Genomic DNA, 14,975 nt, shown 5'->3' with positions numbered 1-14,975 from the left:
TTCTTTTTATTTCTTTTTCTGGGGTGATGGAAATGTTCTAAAAAATTATCATGGTGATGAATACACAACCATGTGATGATATGGTGAGCCTTTGATGGTGCACTAAGTATAGAAAGTATGTGTGTGACGATTTCTCAATAAAAAAAATTTTTTTAAAAACCCTCATTATCTCCTTCATACAAATTTAAAGGGTATTGTTAACCAACCTTTACCTTTGATTTTTGTTATACTTTCTTTAGTTTGCATGAAAAGAACAATTTTTAAAATGAAACTATGTAAAAATAACTTTTATTTGTCCTTTTAGCAAAACTTATTTTTCTTAATATGCTCTGTATTTTTGTCTGAGAAGCAGTTCTAGTAAACTATTTTGCTGTTAAAAAAAAATTTAAGAAAAAAAAAAATTTAAGCTTAGCTCCTAAAAACTATCTCCGCAGAGGACTATGCATGCTTTTATTGGCAGGAAATGAAATTCATGTTGCTGAGCATATTTCCCTTTTTCTCTCAGCAACAAGGAAACAATGGTCACAACAGGTGTCCACTGGTTATCAACACACCAAGAACCTGGACACTTTCACTGCTTCTGACCACTCAAATGACTTCTTTTTTTATTTCTAAGTATTTCCTTTACTTTAATCTTGAATACGGGAAGTCAGGCACAAATGTAGGTAAATTACATATTAACAAAAAAAGAACATTACTTAAAAGGCACATCACCTACTCAATGGGGAAATATTGAAAACTTTCCCCCTAAGATCAGGAACAAGACAAGGATGTCCATTATCACCACTATTATTCAACATCGTGTTGGAGGTTCTAGCCAGAGCAATTAGACAAGAAAAAGAAATACAAGGCATCAAAATTGGAAAGGAAGAAGTAAAACTATCACTGTTTGCAGATATGATATTATACGTCGAAAACCTGGAAAAATCCACAACAAAACTACTAGAGCAAATAAATGAGTATAGCAAAGTAGCAGGTTACAAGATCAACATTCAAAAATCTGTAGCATTTCTATACACTAGCAACGAACAAGCTGAGGGGGAAATCAAGAAATTCCATTTACAATTGCAACTAAAAGAATAAAATACCTAGGAATAAATTTAACTAAAGAGACAAAAGACCTATACAAAGAAAACTATAAAAAACTGTTAAAAGAAATCACAGAAGACCTAAATAGATGGAAGGGCATACTGTGTTCATCGACTGGAAGACTAAATATAGTTAAGATGTCAATCCTACCTAAATTGATTTACAGATTCAATGCAATACCAATCAAAATCCCAACAACTTATTTTTCAGAAATAGAAAAACCATAAGCAAATTTATCTGGAAGGGCAGGGTGCCCCGAATTGCTAAAAGTATCTTGAGGAAAAAAAACGAAGCTGGAGGTCTCACGCTGCCGGACTTTAAGGCATATTATGAAGCCACAGTGGTCAAAACAGCATGGTATTGGCATAAAGATAGATATATCGACCAATGGAATCGAATAGAGTGCTCAGATATAGACCCTCTCATCTATGGACATTTGATCTTTGATAAGGCAGTCAAGCCAACTCACCTGGGACAGAACAGTCTCTTCAATAAATGGTGCCTAGAGAACTGGATATCCATATGCAAAAGAATGAAAGAGGACCTGTATCTCACACCCTATACAAAAGTTAACTCAAAATGGATCAAAGATCTAAACATTAGATCTAAGACCATAAAACAGTTAGAGGAAAATGTAGGGAGATATCTTATGAATCTTATAAATGGAGGCGGTTTTATGGACCTTAAACCTAAAGCAAGAGCACTGAAGAAAGAAAGAAAGAAATGGGAGCTCCTCAAAATTAAACACTTTTGTGCATCAAAGAACTTCATCAAGAAAGCAGAAAGACAGCCTACACAATGGGAGACAATATTTGGAAACGACATATCAGATAAAGGTCTAGTATCCAGAATTTATAAAGAGACTGTTCAATTCAACAACAAAAAGACAGCCAATCCAATTACAAAATGGGAAAAAGACTTGAACAGACACCTCTCAGAAGAGGAAATACAAATGGCCAAAAGGCACATGAAGAGATGCTCAATGTCCCTGGCCATTAGAGAAATGCAAATCAAAACCACAATGAGATATCATCTCACACCCACCAGAATGGCCATTATCAACAAAACAGAAAATGACAAGTGCTGGAGAGGATGCGGAGAAAGAGGCACATTTATCCACTGTTGGTGGGAATGTCAAATGGTGCAACCACTGTGGAAGGCAGTTTGGCGGTTCCTCAAAAACCTGAATATAGAATTGCCATACGACCCAGCAATATCATTGCTAGGTATCTACTCAAAGGACTTAAGGGCAAAGACACAAACAGACATTTGCACACCAATGTTTATAGCAGCATTATTTACAATTGCAAAGAGATGGAAACAGCCAAAATGTCCATCAACAGACGAGTGGCTAAACAAACTGTGGTATATACATACGATGGAATATTATGCAGCTTTAAGACAGGATAAACTTATGAAGCATGTAATAACATGGATGGACCTAGAGAACATTATGTTGAGTTGAGTCTAGCCAAAAACTAAAGGACAAATACTGTATGGTCCCACTGATGTGAACTGACATTCGAGAATAAACTTGGAATATGTCATTGGTAACAGAGACCAGCAGGAGTTAGAAACAGGGTAAGATAATGGGTAATTGGAGCTGAAGGGATACAGACTGTGCAACAGGACTAGATACAAAAACTCAAAAATGGACAGCACAATAATACCTAATTGTAATGTAATTATGTTAAAACACTGAATGAAGCTGCATCTGAGCTATAGTTTTTTTTTTGTTTGTCTGTTTGTTTGTTTGTGTCTTTTGTTTTTTCTTTTTTTATTATTATTATTTTTATTTTTTTCTCTATATTAACATTCTATATCTTTTTCTGTTGTTTTGCTAGTTCTTTTCCTAAATCGATGCAAATGTACTAAGAAATGATGATCATGCATCTATGTGATGATGTTAAGAATTACTGATTGCATATGTAGAATGGAATGATTTCTAAATGTTGGGTTAATTTCTTTTTTCTTTAATTAATAAAAAAAAACATTAAAAAGAAAAAAAAAAAAAGGCACATCACCTAAACGTTAGAGGTTCTCAGGATACATATGTAGGTCTAAGTCCCTTTTTCTCTGTGTGTGTGTAAATGTGTGTGCATTTCCCTCAGGCAGACCTTATCTAAACTCAAGGGACAGATGCCGGACATCATCCCATATTTCTATCTCTAGCCCACGCCCCTCCACTATATGTGGATTTGTATTTCCAACCAGGATCCCAAACTGACTACAAGACATCTCCACATGGATGTCTCAAAAGCAGCTAAAATTCCACATTTCTAGCCAAATTAAATCTTTTCCCTCAAATAGTCCTATGTCAGTGTTCTCTGAGTTAGTACTGGTATATCCCTGCAACATGAGGCTATTAGAATTGCCAAGTAACATCAAGACAGAAAGTAACACTTATTGAGCACTTGGTATCTATCAGCACTATTCAAAGCACTATTCCCATATATTTACCCATTTATTACTTAAAACAACCCAATTAATGGGTAGTATTTATAAACAAAGAAACTAAGGTACAAATGTCTCATATATCATACGAGATACAGCATTTTTATTACAAAGAGCATAGATCACAAACTAAGGATGTGTTATATGCTCTCATAGCACCTTACTTACTTTCAGTATTTCCCTGAGGTGCATTTTTTTATCAATGTCTCTCTTCCACATACGCTACCCATAAGGGTAACTGGAAAGCATGAGTTTTTGCTCATGATATCCTCAGCACTTGTCACAGACTGACATACCAGAACTAGAACTTCAATAAGCATTTGGTAAATATTCTTGACTGAATAAATAACTGTGAGGATTAAATGAGACAACGTGACCCAACCTACAATATTCACCTGTGTTTTTCTTAAAATCAACTTTGAGATATAATTTGCATACAATAAAATGCACCAATTGTGAGTACACACTGCAATGAGCTTCTGACAAATGTATATACCTGTGTAACCACCACCACCACCACCACGACTAAGACTATTTTCATCAAACCTTTCTTCATACCAGTCCCAGTCAATTCCTCCCCCACTGTCAAGCCCAAGTGCACGCCCATCCGCTTTTAGGTTAGTTTTGCATGCTTTAGTATTTCATTATAAATTTTCTCTCAATCTGTGGCTTGCTTTTCACTTTCTTAATCATGCTTTTGAATAGAAGTTTCCATTCTGATGATGCCAAATTTGTCAATTTTTTTTTCTACCCCAGGTCACAAAGACTTATGTTGCTTAGGGTTCACGGAACTTCTTGGATCTTTGTGTTTAAAGTTTTCATCAAATATGGAAATTTTTCAATTACTATTTTCTTTAAATCTTTTTTTCTAATCCCTTCCTTCTTTTCAGATAACAATTACATAATATGCATGTCAAAACATTTGACACTATCCCACAGGTTACTGAAGTCCCATTCACTTTTTTTCAGTTGTTTTTCTTTTGGTGTTTCAGTTTAAACAGTCTCTATTACTATATATTCTGGTGTGCTGAATTCTTCTTCTAGAATGTCTAGTTTGCTATTACTCTGATTCAATGAATGTTTCATTTCAGATATATTTTTCAGCTTTATAAGTTCCATATTTTAAATATCTTCCATTCATTTCCTCTATGATTATGTTTTCTGTTAAATTACATCATATTTACAATTCACAATGTTACACTGTTGACCGAATTTTGCTGTCTTCCTTTTAAGAGCACTGCATACTTTGTTCCTTTAGGAAGTTAAAATTACTTAAGGATCAGCCTGATCTATTTTCAAGGCTTACTTTAAGTTTTTTTAGAATGGGTCTAAAGCCTGACTCTAGGGATAACTTAGCTCTACTACTAGGCGTGGACTTCCGGGGATGCTACTGAATGTTCCCAGAGTTCATGGGGGCCTCTTCCCTCTACCTGATCAGAGTTTACATGCCTCCGAGCCCTGAGCGTACTGGCAATTAATCTTAAAACTTGCAGCTCCCTAGTTATTCTTCACTGGACTTTGCACAGAGACCCCATTAGATTTTTGGTGTTGTTTCTCTGCCTAACCCTCTCCTCCATCTATCTCAGACCTATATACAACTTCCAGGCAGGTCTCCTCCAACACCAAGCTCCTCAACTCAGCAAGACAATGCATTCTGCTTGGGTTTCCCCTTCATAAACCATGGTCCAAAAAGTGCCTCCAAGAAGAGGCCAGAGAGATTACAGGGTTCTCTTCTCTCAGGTCCCATGCTGGCTGTTGTCCAGCGGAAACAGTGAGGTGGTTTTCTTTTTTTCATATAGTTTATCCAGTTTTCTAGCCATTCGTGATGGAAAAGCAAGTCTGGTACCAGTTGAAGCTTTAAAGTCAGAAATCAAAGTCTCATTTACTTTTCTTTTTTTTTTTTTTGCATGGCCAAGAACCGGGAATCGAACCCAGGTCTCCAGCATGGCAAGCAAGAACTCCACCTGCTGAGCCACCATGGCCCACCCTCATTTACTTTGTTACACATATTGTTCATGGGTTTTTGGTTTTGCTAGCTAATTATCCTAAAGAAAGAAGGATTTGCATACTTACAATTATTACATTATTAAAAAGCTGTTGATGCCTATCTCTTGGGAATGGATTATTTTTTCCATATATTCCTGCTTCCTGATTTTCAAATAATGAAATAGTACATGCAAACACACACACACAAACACTTTTATTTAAAAGTGGGGCAGCATATCTACACTTGAAAATGTTGAGAAGTTTAGAATTTAGACACGGCATCCTAACAAAGACTCCTAGAGATAATCCAAATGAGAAAAACAAAGCTGGTTAGAAATAGCTGTGTCTGAAGCTTGAGAGCAGGGTGGGTAAATTGCCTTATCTCACTGGGAACTACGCCAGAGGAAACCCAAATGCCAACTTCATGAAGCACAAGGTAATGGGCTGGAGCACTGCACATAAGAGTATGAAGACATGGAATCTAATTCCAATTCTTCATATCACAGCCTGCCTCAATTTCTTCATTTGTAAAATGAGAAGACTGGATTATGATATCCAGGATCCTTTCTTCTACTATATTCCATGATTTATTCTGCAATGAAATCCGGGACTTTTTTTCTATTTTCCTTTAAAGTTCATCAGATGAGCAGTCACTGTACTAAAACAAGTTCATGATTACACAATAAATTCAACATTATAAGAAATGGTAATATTTTTTAATAAGATGGCTAAATGTCATTAATGTCATTATCAAGAACCACACAGTATTCTTCATCTTACAATGCAAAAATTATTTTTGCTCTGTGGAATTTAGAAACTTTAAATATTATCAACACACTTCCCACATGCTTTCTACAGTAGCTTACAAACCTAAAAATAAATCAATGGCAATATGATGTATAAAATCAAGTATATTTTTATTATTCTTTCTTTCTTCATATTAGTATTTCCTTTGGTGTTATTAAAAATTATTACACACTGTTCCTATAGCAAGAAAAACTTAAAGGCCATTTAAAAATAAAAATAAAAAATCAAGTATAGAAAAAAAGTAACATGGGTAAACTCTTGCTTTGCTCAAGAAAGGTATAATTTTATTTAATTTATGGACCAAATATAGAAAATTTTAAATGCTCTGCATATAAATAACAAGTGGTTCTGAAACCACAGTATAGAATCCTAATTGAGTCCTAAGACTTTTCCACAAAAAAAATTCTTCCTCCTCTAAAACAATTGCTCTAAAAGTCAGAATGCCTCACAAAACCTATGCTTCTGACTCGCTTCCTTCATAGAAATAAAACTCAACTCTGCGAATCTTCACTGTCACCATTACTAGTGTCCTTGTCTGAGTTTTTCTGCCTTATCCTCACAATGCTTCTTAACTCTCTTCATCTATCTTGACCTCAAGTCAGTCCTGCTCTTTTGACTTCTCCTTCCTACTTTGCTTCTGCTCACATAGTCCATTCCGCACAAAATAACCACTCTTTTCTGTTAAAGCAACTTAACAGAAAGACTTCCCCGCTAAATCCATCTACGCACCAAACTCATTAGAACAATCCCAAACTACTCCTCACTCAACTCATATGTCCATGAATTAAGGCAAATGCCTATTTTGTTTTCTCACCTATTTCTTAACTGACTATACCTGTTTCCAATTTAGGGGCATATCACTCATCTCAATACATTTTGAGTACTTAGATTTCCAGAACTATGGTAAACTCTAAGAAGAAAAACAAATAAAATGCAGTCTCTGTCCTCAAGCTTCAAATCCAATATGTGTGTCTGCATGCCCATGAGCACATGCAGGTCCACATGCATGCAGAAAGAAGACTTAAAGCAGATGCCAAGACAAAAAAAAAATGGAGGCAGAGTACAATGCAGGCACAAAGGAAACACTAGCCCAATTTTTAAACATGTTTGTTTTGCTTGATTTTATGCAATAAGCATGTTGCTTGTTTTTAAAAAGACAAAAACAATTCTTTTTAAAAACGGAAGGAAGTAAAAGTGGGATGAAAGACAGAAGAATGGAAAATCTGGGCTTGAAGCTCTGGGACTGTTTAGTTTATTTACTCTATTGCCCACTTCTGAGAGTTTGAAAGCTATAAAATATTTTCCTACTACAACTGATTGAAAAATAAAATAAAACAACAGAAACTACAACACCAAACATGGGGGGAATAAGCCTGAGCAGGAGAGCAGCTAGCACTTCAGTGCCTGGAAAGAATGTAACTGACCCAATTAGCAACATCCACAGAAATTGGTATAGCTTCCCCCAGTACCCAATACTTAACTGATTTTAATGCCTTCAAGAAAACAATACTCCAGTGTCTGAAATACAATTATTTTTTCACAGTAAGTTCAATTTCACAAAAAATTAAACTCTGGAAAGTCGTGTGTACAGGGCAAACAAAGCTGATTTCAATAAAAAACAAGGAAGGAGGCATGTTTCAAGTGTCAGTGAAATACCATTACAATGTCTGCCAATTGTAGCACATCAATCTTGAACAGAATTGATCAGAACGAAACATTTAGCACAATCCATTTATTAAAAGAAAAAGGTTGCCATATTCTACACTAGGAGTCATTAACACCAAAGAAAAAGTAAGAATAACTTTCTATTTCCTCTATAAAAATTAAGAAACATCTTTAATTGGGGTTGTGAGAAGGCTCGTTCAAAATACAACTTGTTTAAATGTTTCTAATAACTAAAGTTGACATTTTATCTTTAAGGAATGCATTCACAAATTCATATGGAAACCAATATTAAAATTTAGAATTATCAGAATATATACTACCTTTAAATAAATCTTATCTTGTTTTCAACTGAAACAATGTTTATAATTACTCTAATTCTACTAAAGACTAACTGGATTTCGTACTATAAATAAACTTAAATACTAGAGACAATTTATTTCATCTTTAATAGATGTATTTTTATGAACTGCCATCTTTTTTATTCCTCAGTTGGCTAGAAATAAATTTGCAAAAGCAAATCTTACTTTTGCATTAATGTCTATCATAAAAATTGGGCGCACATTTGCAGGGGCGGAAAGGTAACATAATACAGTGCTGGCAAATTTCTTGTAATTTCTGATAAAGCCAGTTGAATTGGTTGACATGGCAAGGAGGGCTCTGTAGTCCATTACTGGTAGTAATAATCAGAACCTTCCCAACTTCCAGAGATTTCTTCTTTGCTACAGGCAAAGTCACCATTAGAAAGTGCTATGATATAACACAATGTATTCTAGCATGAAATTCAACATGTTAATAGTAACTTAATTTTCCCCCAATTCATCACTCCAGTAAGTCTGAAATTCTGGGTGTCTGTAATGAACACCATTTATTGAATACGCACTATGTATTGTGCCCAATAAGCACTTCAATAGGTGAAACAATTTTATACTTGATTCCTTCAAAGTAGATATTATCACCAAATCCATTTCCAGATGAGGGACAAATTAATGATATTACTTGCCTAAGGTTACACAGCTAGTTCTATTGGAACTGAAGGGAACCTCTCTGAGTTACTCATTCAGTTTTTGTAACAAACAAGTTCCTCAAAGAGATACCTGAGTAGTTTCTGTAGTTTTATACTAAAAGAGTTACAATATTAAAACATCAATAATTGAATGTTAAATTGTTCGAATTAAATTAGGATAATGTATTAAAATATTACTCAACCTCTATATTACCAACATCTAGAACAGTGCCTGTCACTTAACAGGCACTCTGATATTTGTCCAACATGTAAATGACAGTAGCAGCTCGTAGTATTTCTCAACCAAATGATACATCTCCTCTACAGGGAGTTTGGAAATGTACAGGTGCATCTGGATTGTCTCAAGGGTCAATTGAAGGGAGGGTCGTTACTGCATTTAGTGGATAGAGGTTAAAAAGGGAAGTCCAGCCTAAACTGCCAGTAGCACCCATACTGAAACACTAAATACAGGACGGTTTTAAAAAAAAAACCTCTCATTATAAAATTAATTCACTTAGCAATAAGCATATTTTACAAATAACTTACAACTCATCAGCAGTTTGCTTAAACTGCATTAGAAAATATATCATTCTCTTCTATAAGCACCGTTTTTGCCTTTACTTGGCATTTTATTTTCAAACACACACAAATCTAATTTTTACATAGAGGACTAAGGCTCCAATCTTTTATCCCATGATGTAACCAAAGTACTTCTCTACTGCCTATCTCTCTCCTTTTTTAACTCAATAATTGTATAGCAGATTTACATAATGGTATAATGTTAGAAGCAGATTTCCCATTGAAAGGAGTATTTGTTTCATTATCAAGAACATCTGAATTTTCTAGTTCCAAGGGTCACTTGTGTTAAAGGAAATTTGAGACTGTCCTGGTTCACTGCCTGAACTATCTTTCTCTGGGACTACATTAATGATTTCTATTGCCTCAAAGACATCAACGATGGAACCCTAAAATGAATTAATTTATAACTAAAGCATCTATAATTCCACAGCCAATGACAGAAAAAAGATTTATTCCTGCAGCCAGATAAGGATATACATACAAGAACAAAATTTAATTAGGAGTCACCCATTCAAAACAGTTATCCCTAAGCAGACTCGCATTCAAAAGGAAGACTGATTGCTTAGGGCTTGATAAACTACAGGGAGACCCTTTTGCAAAAGTTTGTTTTGTCATTCCAATTTCGCTCTTTGGCCAATGGAACTATTTTACAAGTTGTGGAAATAATCACGGAATCAGATTTTTGAAGCCCCAAATTTTCTCTTTAGGTTGTAAACAATACTGTAAATTAGGATCTGTAGGCTATAGTACACTAAAAAATAAAAATGAGTATTTCCAGCCCAGTTTTAAAAGCAGAATGACACTAACGACCCCCCACCCCCGACTCTCAACATTTACTTTATTCAGTTCCTGAATACTGTTTCTTCCAGTTCCTGCAAGGTATACCAAAAAAGAAAATAGAGATGGGTATGAGACACACCCTGAGACCTGGTCTTCAGCAAGATCTGGAACTTGCTTGCTGTCAAATAACGGTGATTGACAATCTGAGCACTTTCAGGTCACCTTGCTGCTCACTATCTACTCCAACAAAACTGTAAATTGAGTAAGTTTACCCAAACTTACAGAGCAGTAGATTTTAAGCACTGAGCACTACAGCTAAATCCCTTGAAACTCTTCTACTTAGTAAAGATCACCAAAAGTGCTGAATCAAAGATTACAATGCACCTTAAGAAACTCACCCTTCTCTCTATGTGTGATTGCAAGTGCTGTATGGGTAAAAATTAGGAATAATACACCAGCAGTCAGAAGCGCGTGGATGTTTGCCAAACTTCGACAAATTACATTACTTCTCTGTTACTAAGGGTCTAGATAGGTACCTATCTATACACTAAATAACTACCTTCTCTCAAAGATATGTGTAAATAAAATAAACTTGCAAGGTGAGTCCTCTCCATGGCTGACTACATTTCAATGAAAGGTATTCCGAAATAGATGCCACTGCAAAAGGAAAAACTTGGAAGGCCAAATCAAATTTTTGCAAAGGACTCTCCCACCAACCAGGACATGATCCAGCCTTCCCTTCCTACCTCAAGATTGCTTGGTCAATAACTATAACTATGAATAAATTCCTATCCCCTCAGCAAAGGGTACAAATTGATTGCAATCACTCTTTCCCTTCCAAAATTCCTTAGTCCCCCTAAAAATGGCCCCTAATTCCTTAGTAGTGAGGTTAGGTGGCCTGTCTTCAAATCCTTTAGTGACTCTCACTTCCTACAAGAAAGAAAGTTTATATTGTTTTGCCATCTCTCAGCCAGATGGCAACCATGTGCCCCTTAGGTGGTCTCCCTTCATTCACTTTTAGCATCCTCCAGATAATTATCTTTTCAAAAGATCCATGTCTGATCTACTCCACTGCCTATAACTGTCACTCTGATTATAGGATAAAAGCCCTGCAGGGCCTTCCCCACCCAGCTCTCTTAAGATGCTCCCTCCCCCACAGTTGCAGTATGCTGGCCTCATTCAACTTCTCAAAAGCATTATTCCTCTTCAAACAGCATATTCTGTTCCCTCAGCCTGGAATGCTCTTTTCACACAAACCTTAACACTCCCTTTGCGTAGTTAACTTTTATTCCTCTTTCCAAATCTTAGGTCAAAGTCATACCCAAAAAAAAAAAAGTCATATCCTCAGCAAAGTCTTATTTAAACCTTCCATAAAGGTCATGTCTCTGGTAAACTCTTTCCTAGTACTGTATTATTCCTTCAAAGCACATTTCACACTTGCAGGATTATTAATTAAAATCTGTCTCCTCCACTTGACTGAAAGCTCTGAAAGACAGGGCTATACCACCATAACCCTAGCACCAGCACAGTAGCTGGCATACAGGATTCATTCAGTCAGTATTAGTTGAGTATATAATTATATGAATATCATTCTAAAGGCTTCATTACCTGACTCCAACGTTTTTTTTCCATTTCTCTGCAATTCAAATCCACAACAAAACCAGGATTTTCTGACTCCCCAGAACCACTCTTTTTCCTCATGTTCAGGCCTTCAAATCCTGTGACTCTCCCTGCTGAGAAAGTTCAACCCATTTCTCTATGCCTGTTCAAATCCCACTGGTTTGCCAACTCAACTTTTCTTTCCTTCAGGATAACCTAACTCAAGTTTTCCTTCCTCTAGGATGTCTCCCTGATAAGGGCAGTTCATATATCTGTATATTTGTCCCTGCTCCACACTTCAGAAGCACTTAGCATTCTTTTTAAGTAAGTACATATAACCACCTAGTACTTAAATGTGTCATGTGTGCATGACTTATCTCCCCAACCACAATGTGATGTCCTAAGGCTGGACTGTTTACATTCCACTTCTCCACTAATTACCAGCACAGTGCTAAGCACTGATCTCTCTTTGAAATTTGATCTCCCTTAACTTACCATATTTTTCTCTAAAGAATATTAGTTCCCCTTACTGTTTCTCAGATTCAATTTGCCTTATTTGACTTTTTCTCCAAGTTCCCTTTTAGGAGTTTCTTGCCTACCCTTCCCCAACTTAAAAAAAAAAAGGCTTGGGCTCTCCTGATTCCTGTACTTCCCTAAGAATGCAACAGACACCCCTGCCTGCAGCGAAGGACTTCTAGACGCTTTAAGCTGCCATCTCCTACTCACACATGCGCGCAAACACCCACTGAAGGCTCCTGCGCTGGCTGTGACACACACACACATATACACACAAGCACTCACCACCCCAGGTCCTTACCAGGCCCACTCTATCGGCTTTCATTACCCTGAATCAGGAGACATGAAGTCACTGTGACCCCCACTCAAAGAGAAAAGTCCCGGACCCGATGTGTCGCGCCTCTTTTCTGTCCCTGCCAATGATTACCCGCTAGTGCTTTCTCTCCCTCATTTATCTTCTTTAGAAACGAAGCCTAGGCCAAAGGTGGCGAATCGGCGCCCCGAAATCAGACAAAATCACCCAGCTAACTCCAACGCCACAGCCTTGGCTCCCGCGCCCGCCCCGATCCCTTCCACGCTGCGACCGTATACCAAGCTTCGGCCTAGCCAAGACGCCCCAACCCAGGCAGCCAAGGTTCACTGACCCAAGAAAGTGTCAAACGAGGAGGTGGCAGAAACAACAGGTGAGAAGGCAGACAGCCCGGCAGGCGTTAACGGCTCAGCGCTCCATCCCTCCCGGACCCAGGCTCCGGCACGACGGCTTCCTGGACCCCAGCGCCCACGGAATAAGTCACGTGCCAGCTGGAGCAGTCAGCTGACCGCGGCGCGCGCCGCTCCGCCCACCTGCGCGCCACTGCGCAGTCGCAGCCGCTGCCGCCACGGCCTGGGAGGAGGGGCGGAGTTGGGAGGCTCGACCTTTGAGGTGAGAAAACCCCAAAGTCACCTGTGCTGCGTCTCTCAGTGTCTCCGGTGGCCTTTCTTCCTGCACAGGGCACCGTGACCCGCTACCCTCGCTAACAGTATCCCCCTTCTTCAGGTTTCTATTAGAATTTGTCTCCAGTTGAATTTGTCTGCACAGTCTTGTCTGCTTGGGTTTTCTTCGGCACTGCTGAGTAATAGTCTCAGTAGTTCACTTCGGCCGATTCACCTTTTCCTTCCAGTTGACCACTTCAGCTTATTCCCATAAATGTTCACGCAGTTTACTGTGCACCAGACATTGTGCCAGTTTTTCCAGGATTATCTATTTGAGCGAATCACTCCTTGCCAACAGGAGCATCTTGTTGAAGAATGATGTGTGTTGCGTGATAAATATCGCAAATAGTTAAAGTCACATTAGATAATGGAAAGGCAGAGAAGATTTCAGGAGAAGCGCGCCGACAGGAGGAAGCCTGTACCTTGGGGGGGGGGGGGGGGGGAGTGGGATCTATACCTTGAGAGGAAAAGGGCTCTTCTGAATCCTGCGAATTTTATTGTCTTGAGAAGATAGGTTATTCTAATATAGAGCACCGAGTTTTAGAAGCGGTAGAGAACTTTGAGATTTTCTAATCTAGACCTTTCAGATTTACAAATGAGAAAAGTAAGGAACCTGAGGTTACAAAGCTGTTTGGAGTAAGGGAATAGGCACATCTCGTTTTAAATCCTGGCTCCACTAAATACTGTGACCTTAAGTTTCTCTAAACAGCTTCTTTACTTATAAAATGGGGGTCAATAATATGTACTGGTAGGGCTACTGTGAAGATTAAACCAAGTATTGCTTTAGGACAGTCCCTGGCACATAGGAAATGCCCAGTAAATAGTGGCTATTATTAATGCATATTATAAGACCTGGTGTCCTTCCTGTCTTGTGCCCTGTTTTGTCTATATAGAAATTCACCACAGAATTTTTCCGAACCTCAGCATTAGTCACTACCAACCAAACTATCCCCAGCCTGAATGCTTTTAACCAATTTTGGACGAAATTCTGGCAATTCCAATAACCGGTTCTATAACACAGCTTTGGAAATTTGCCAGGAATCCAGGGTTTTATTTGGCATCACAAAATGGGCCTAAAGACAACATTTTTTGTTAGCAGACTTCTCAACTTTTAACAGTCCATCCACAGTATAAAATCAGTGGCAATATTATCACATAGTTGTGTATTATCACCGTGATCATTTTAGAACATTTGCAAAAATGCATCTACTTCTAACCACAACACCGTATAATGTTTTAGTCCCCATGTTATACTTTGGAGGTAGTATAATGTAGTGCCCAATAAAAGTTAGCTGTAATTATTAGTGCTAGCATATTCCATATAAAAATTTAGCAAATATGTTTACCATAAGCATGGCATAATTGCTTTCTTAATGCCTTCTGATAGCAAGAGAATGTGTTTTTACAAAGATAGAGGAAGTTCTCTTTTATACCATACATAGAGCATACTGGCCATCTAAGTATGTATAACAGGCATACTATACCTTTCCCCTCCGTTTCCAACTATCTAAATACTATTCTTTTA

At 37.5% G+C, this 14,975-nt stretch overlaps 1 protein-coding gene and 1 long non-coding RNA gene across 2 annotated transcripts in view; one reads left to right on the top strand and one right to left on the bottom strand.

The window, feature by feature from the left end:
- ATP6V1C1 (ATPase H+ transporting V1 subunit C1) overlaps positions 1-13,287 on the bottom strand; it is a 100,792-nt gene extending 87,505 nt beyond the window's left edge. Inside the window, exon 1 of the mRNA XM_077167409.1 lies at positions 13,123-13,287. The gene's annotated coding sequence lies outside the window, so the exon portion shown is untranslated. The remainder of the gene's footprint in view (positions 1-13,122) is intronic.
- Positions 13,288-13,344: 57 nt separating this feature from the next.
- Positions 13,345-14,975, top strand: part of LOC143686422 (uncharacterized) — a 30,633-nt gene continuing 29,002 nt past the window's right edge. The window contains exon 1 of the long non-coding RNA XR_013177131.1: positions 13,345-13,400. This is a non-coding gene — a long non-coding RNA (uncharacterized LOC143686422). The remainder of the gene's footprint in view (positions 13,401-14,975) is intronic.

This window comes from Tamandua tetradactyla, chromosome 6 (genome assembly GCF_023851605.1).
Source record: "Tamandua tetradactyla isolate mTamTet1 chromosome 6, mTamTet1.pri, whole genome shotgun sequence".
Lineage (NCBI taxonomy): Eukaryota > Metazoa > Chordata > Mammalia > Pilosa > Myrmecophagidae > Tamandua > Tamandua tetradactyla.
The sequence above is the reverse complement of the archived record's forward strand: the minus strand, read 5'-3'. Positions and strand labels throughout refer to the sequence as shown.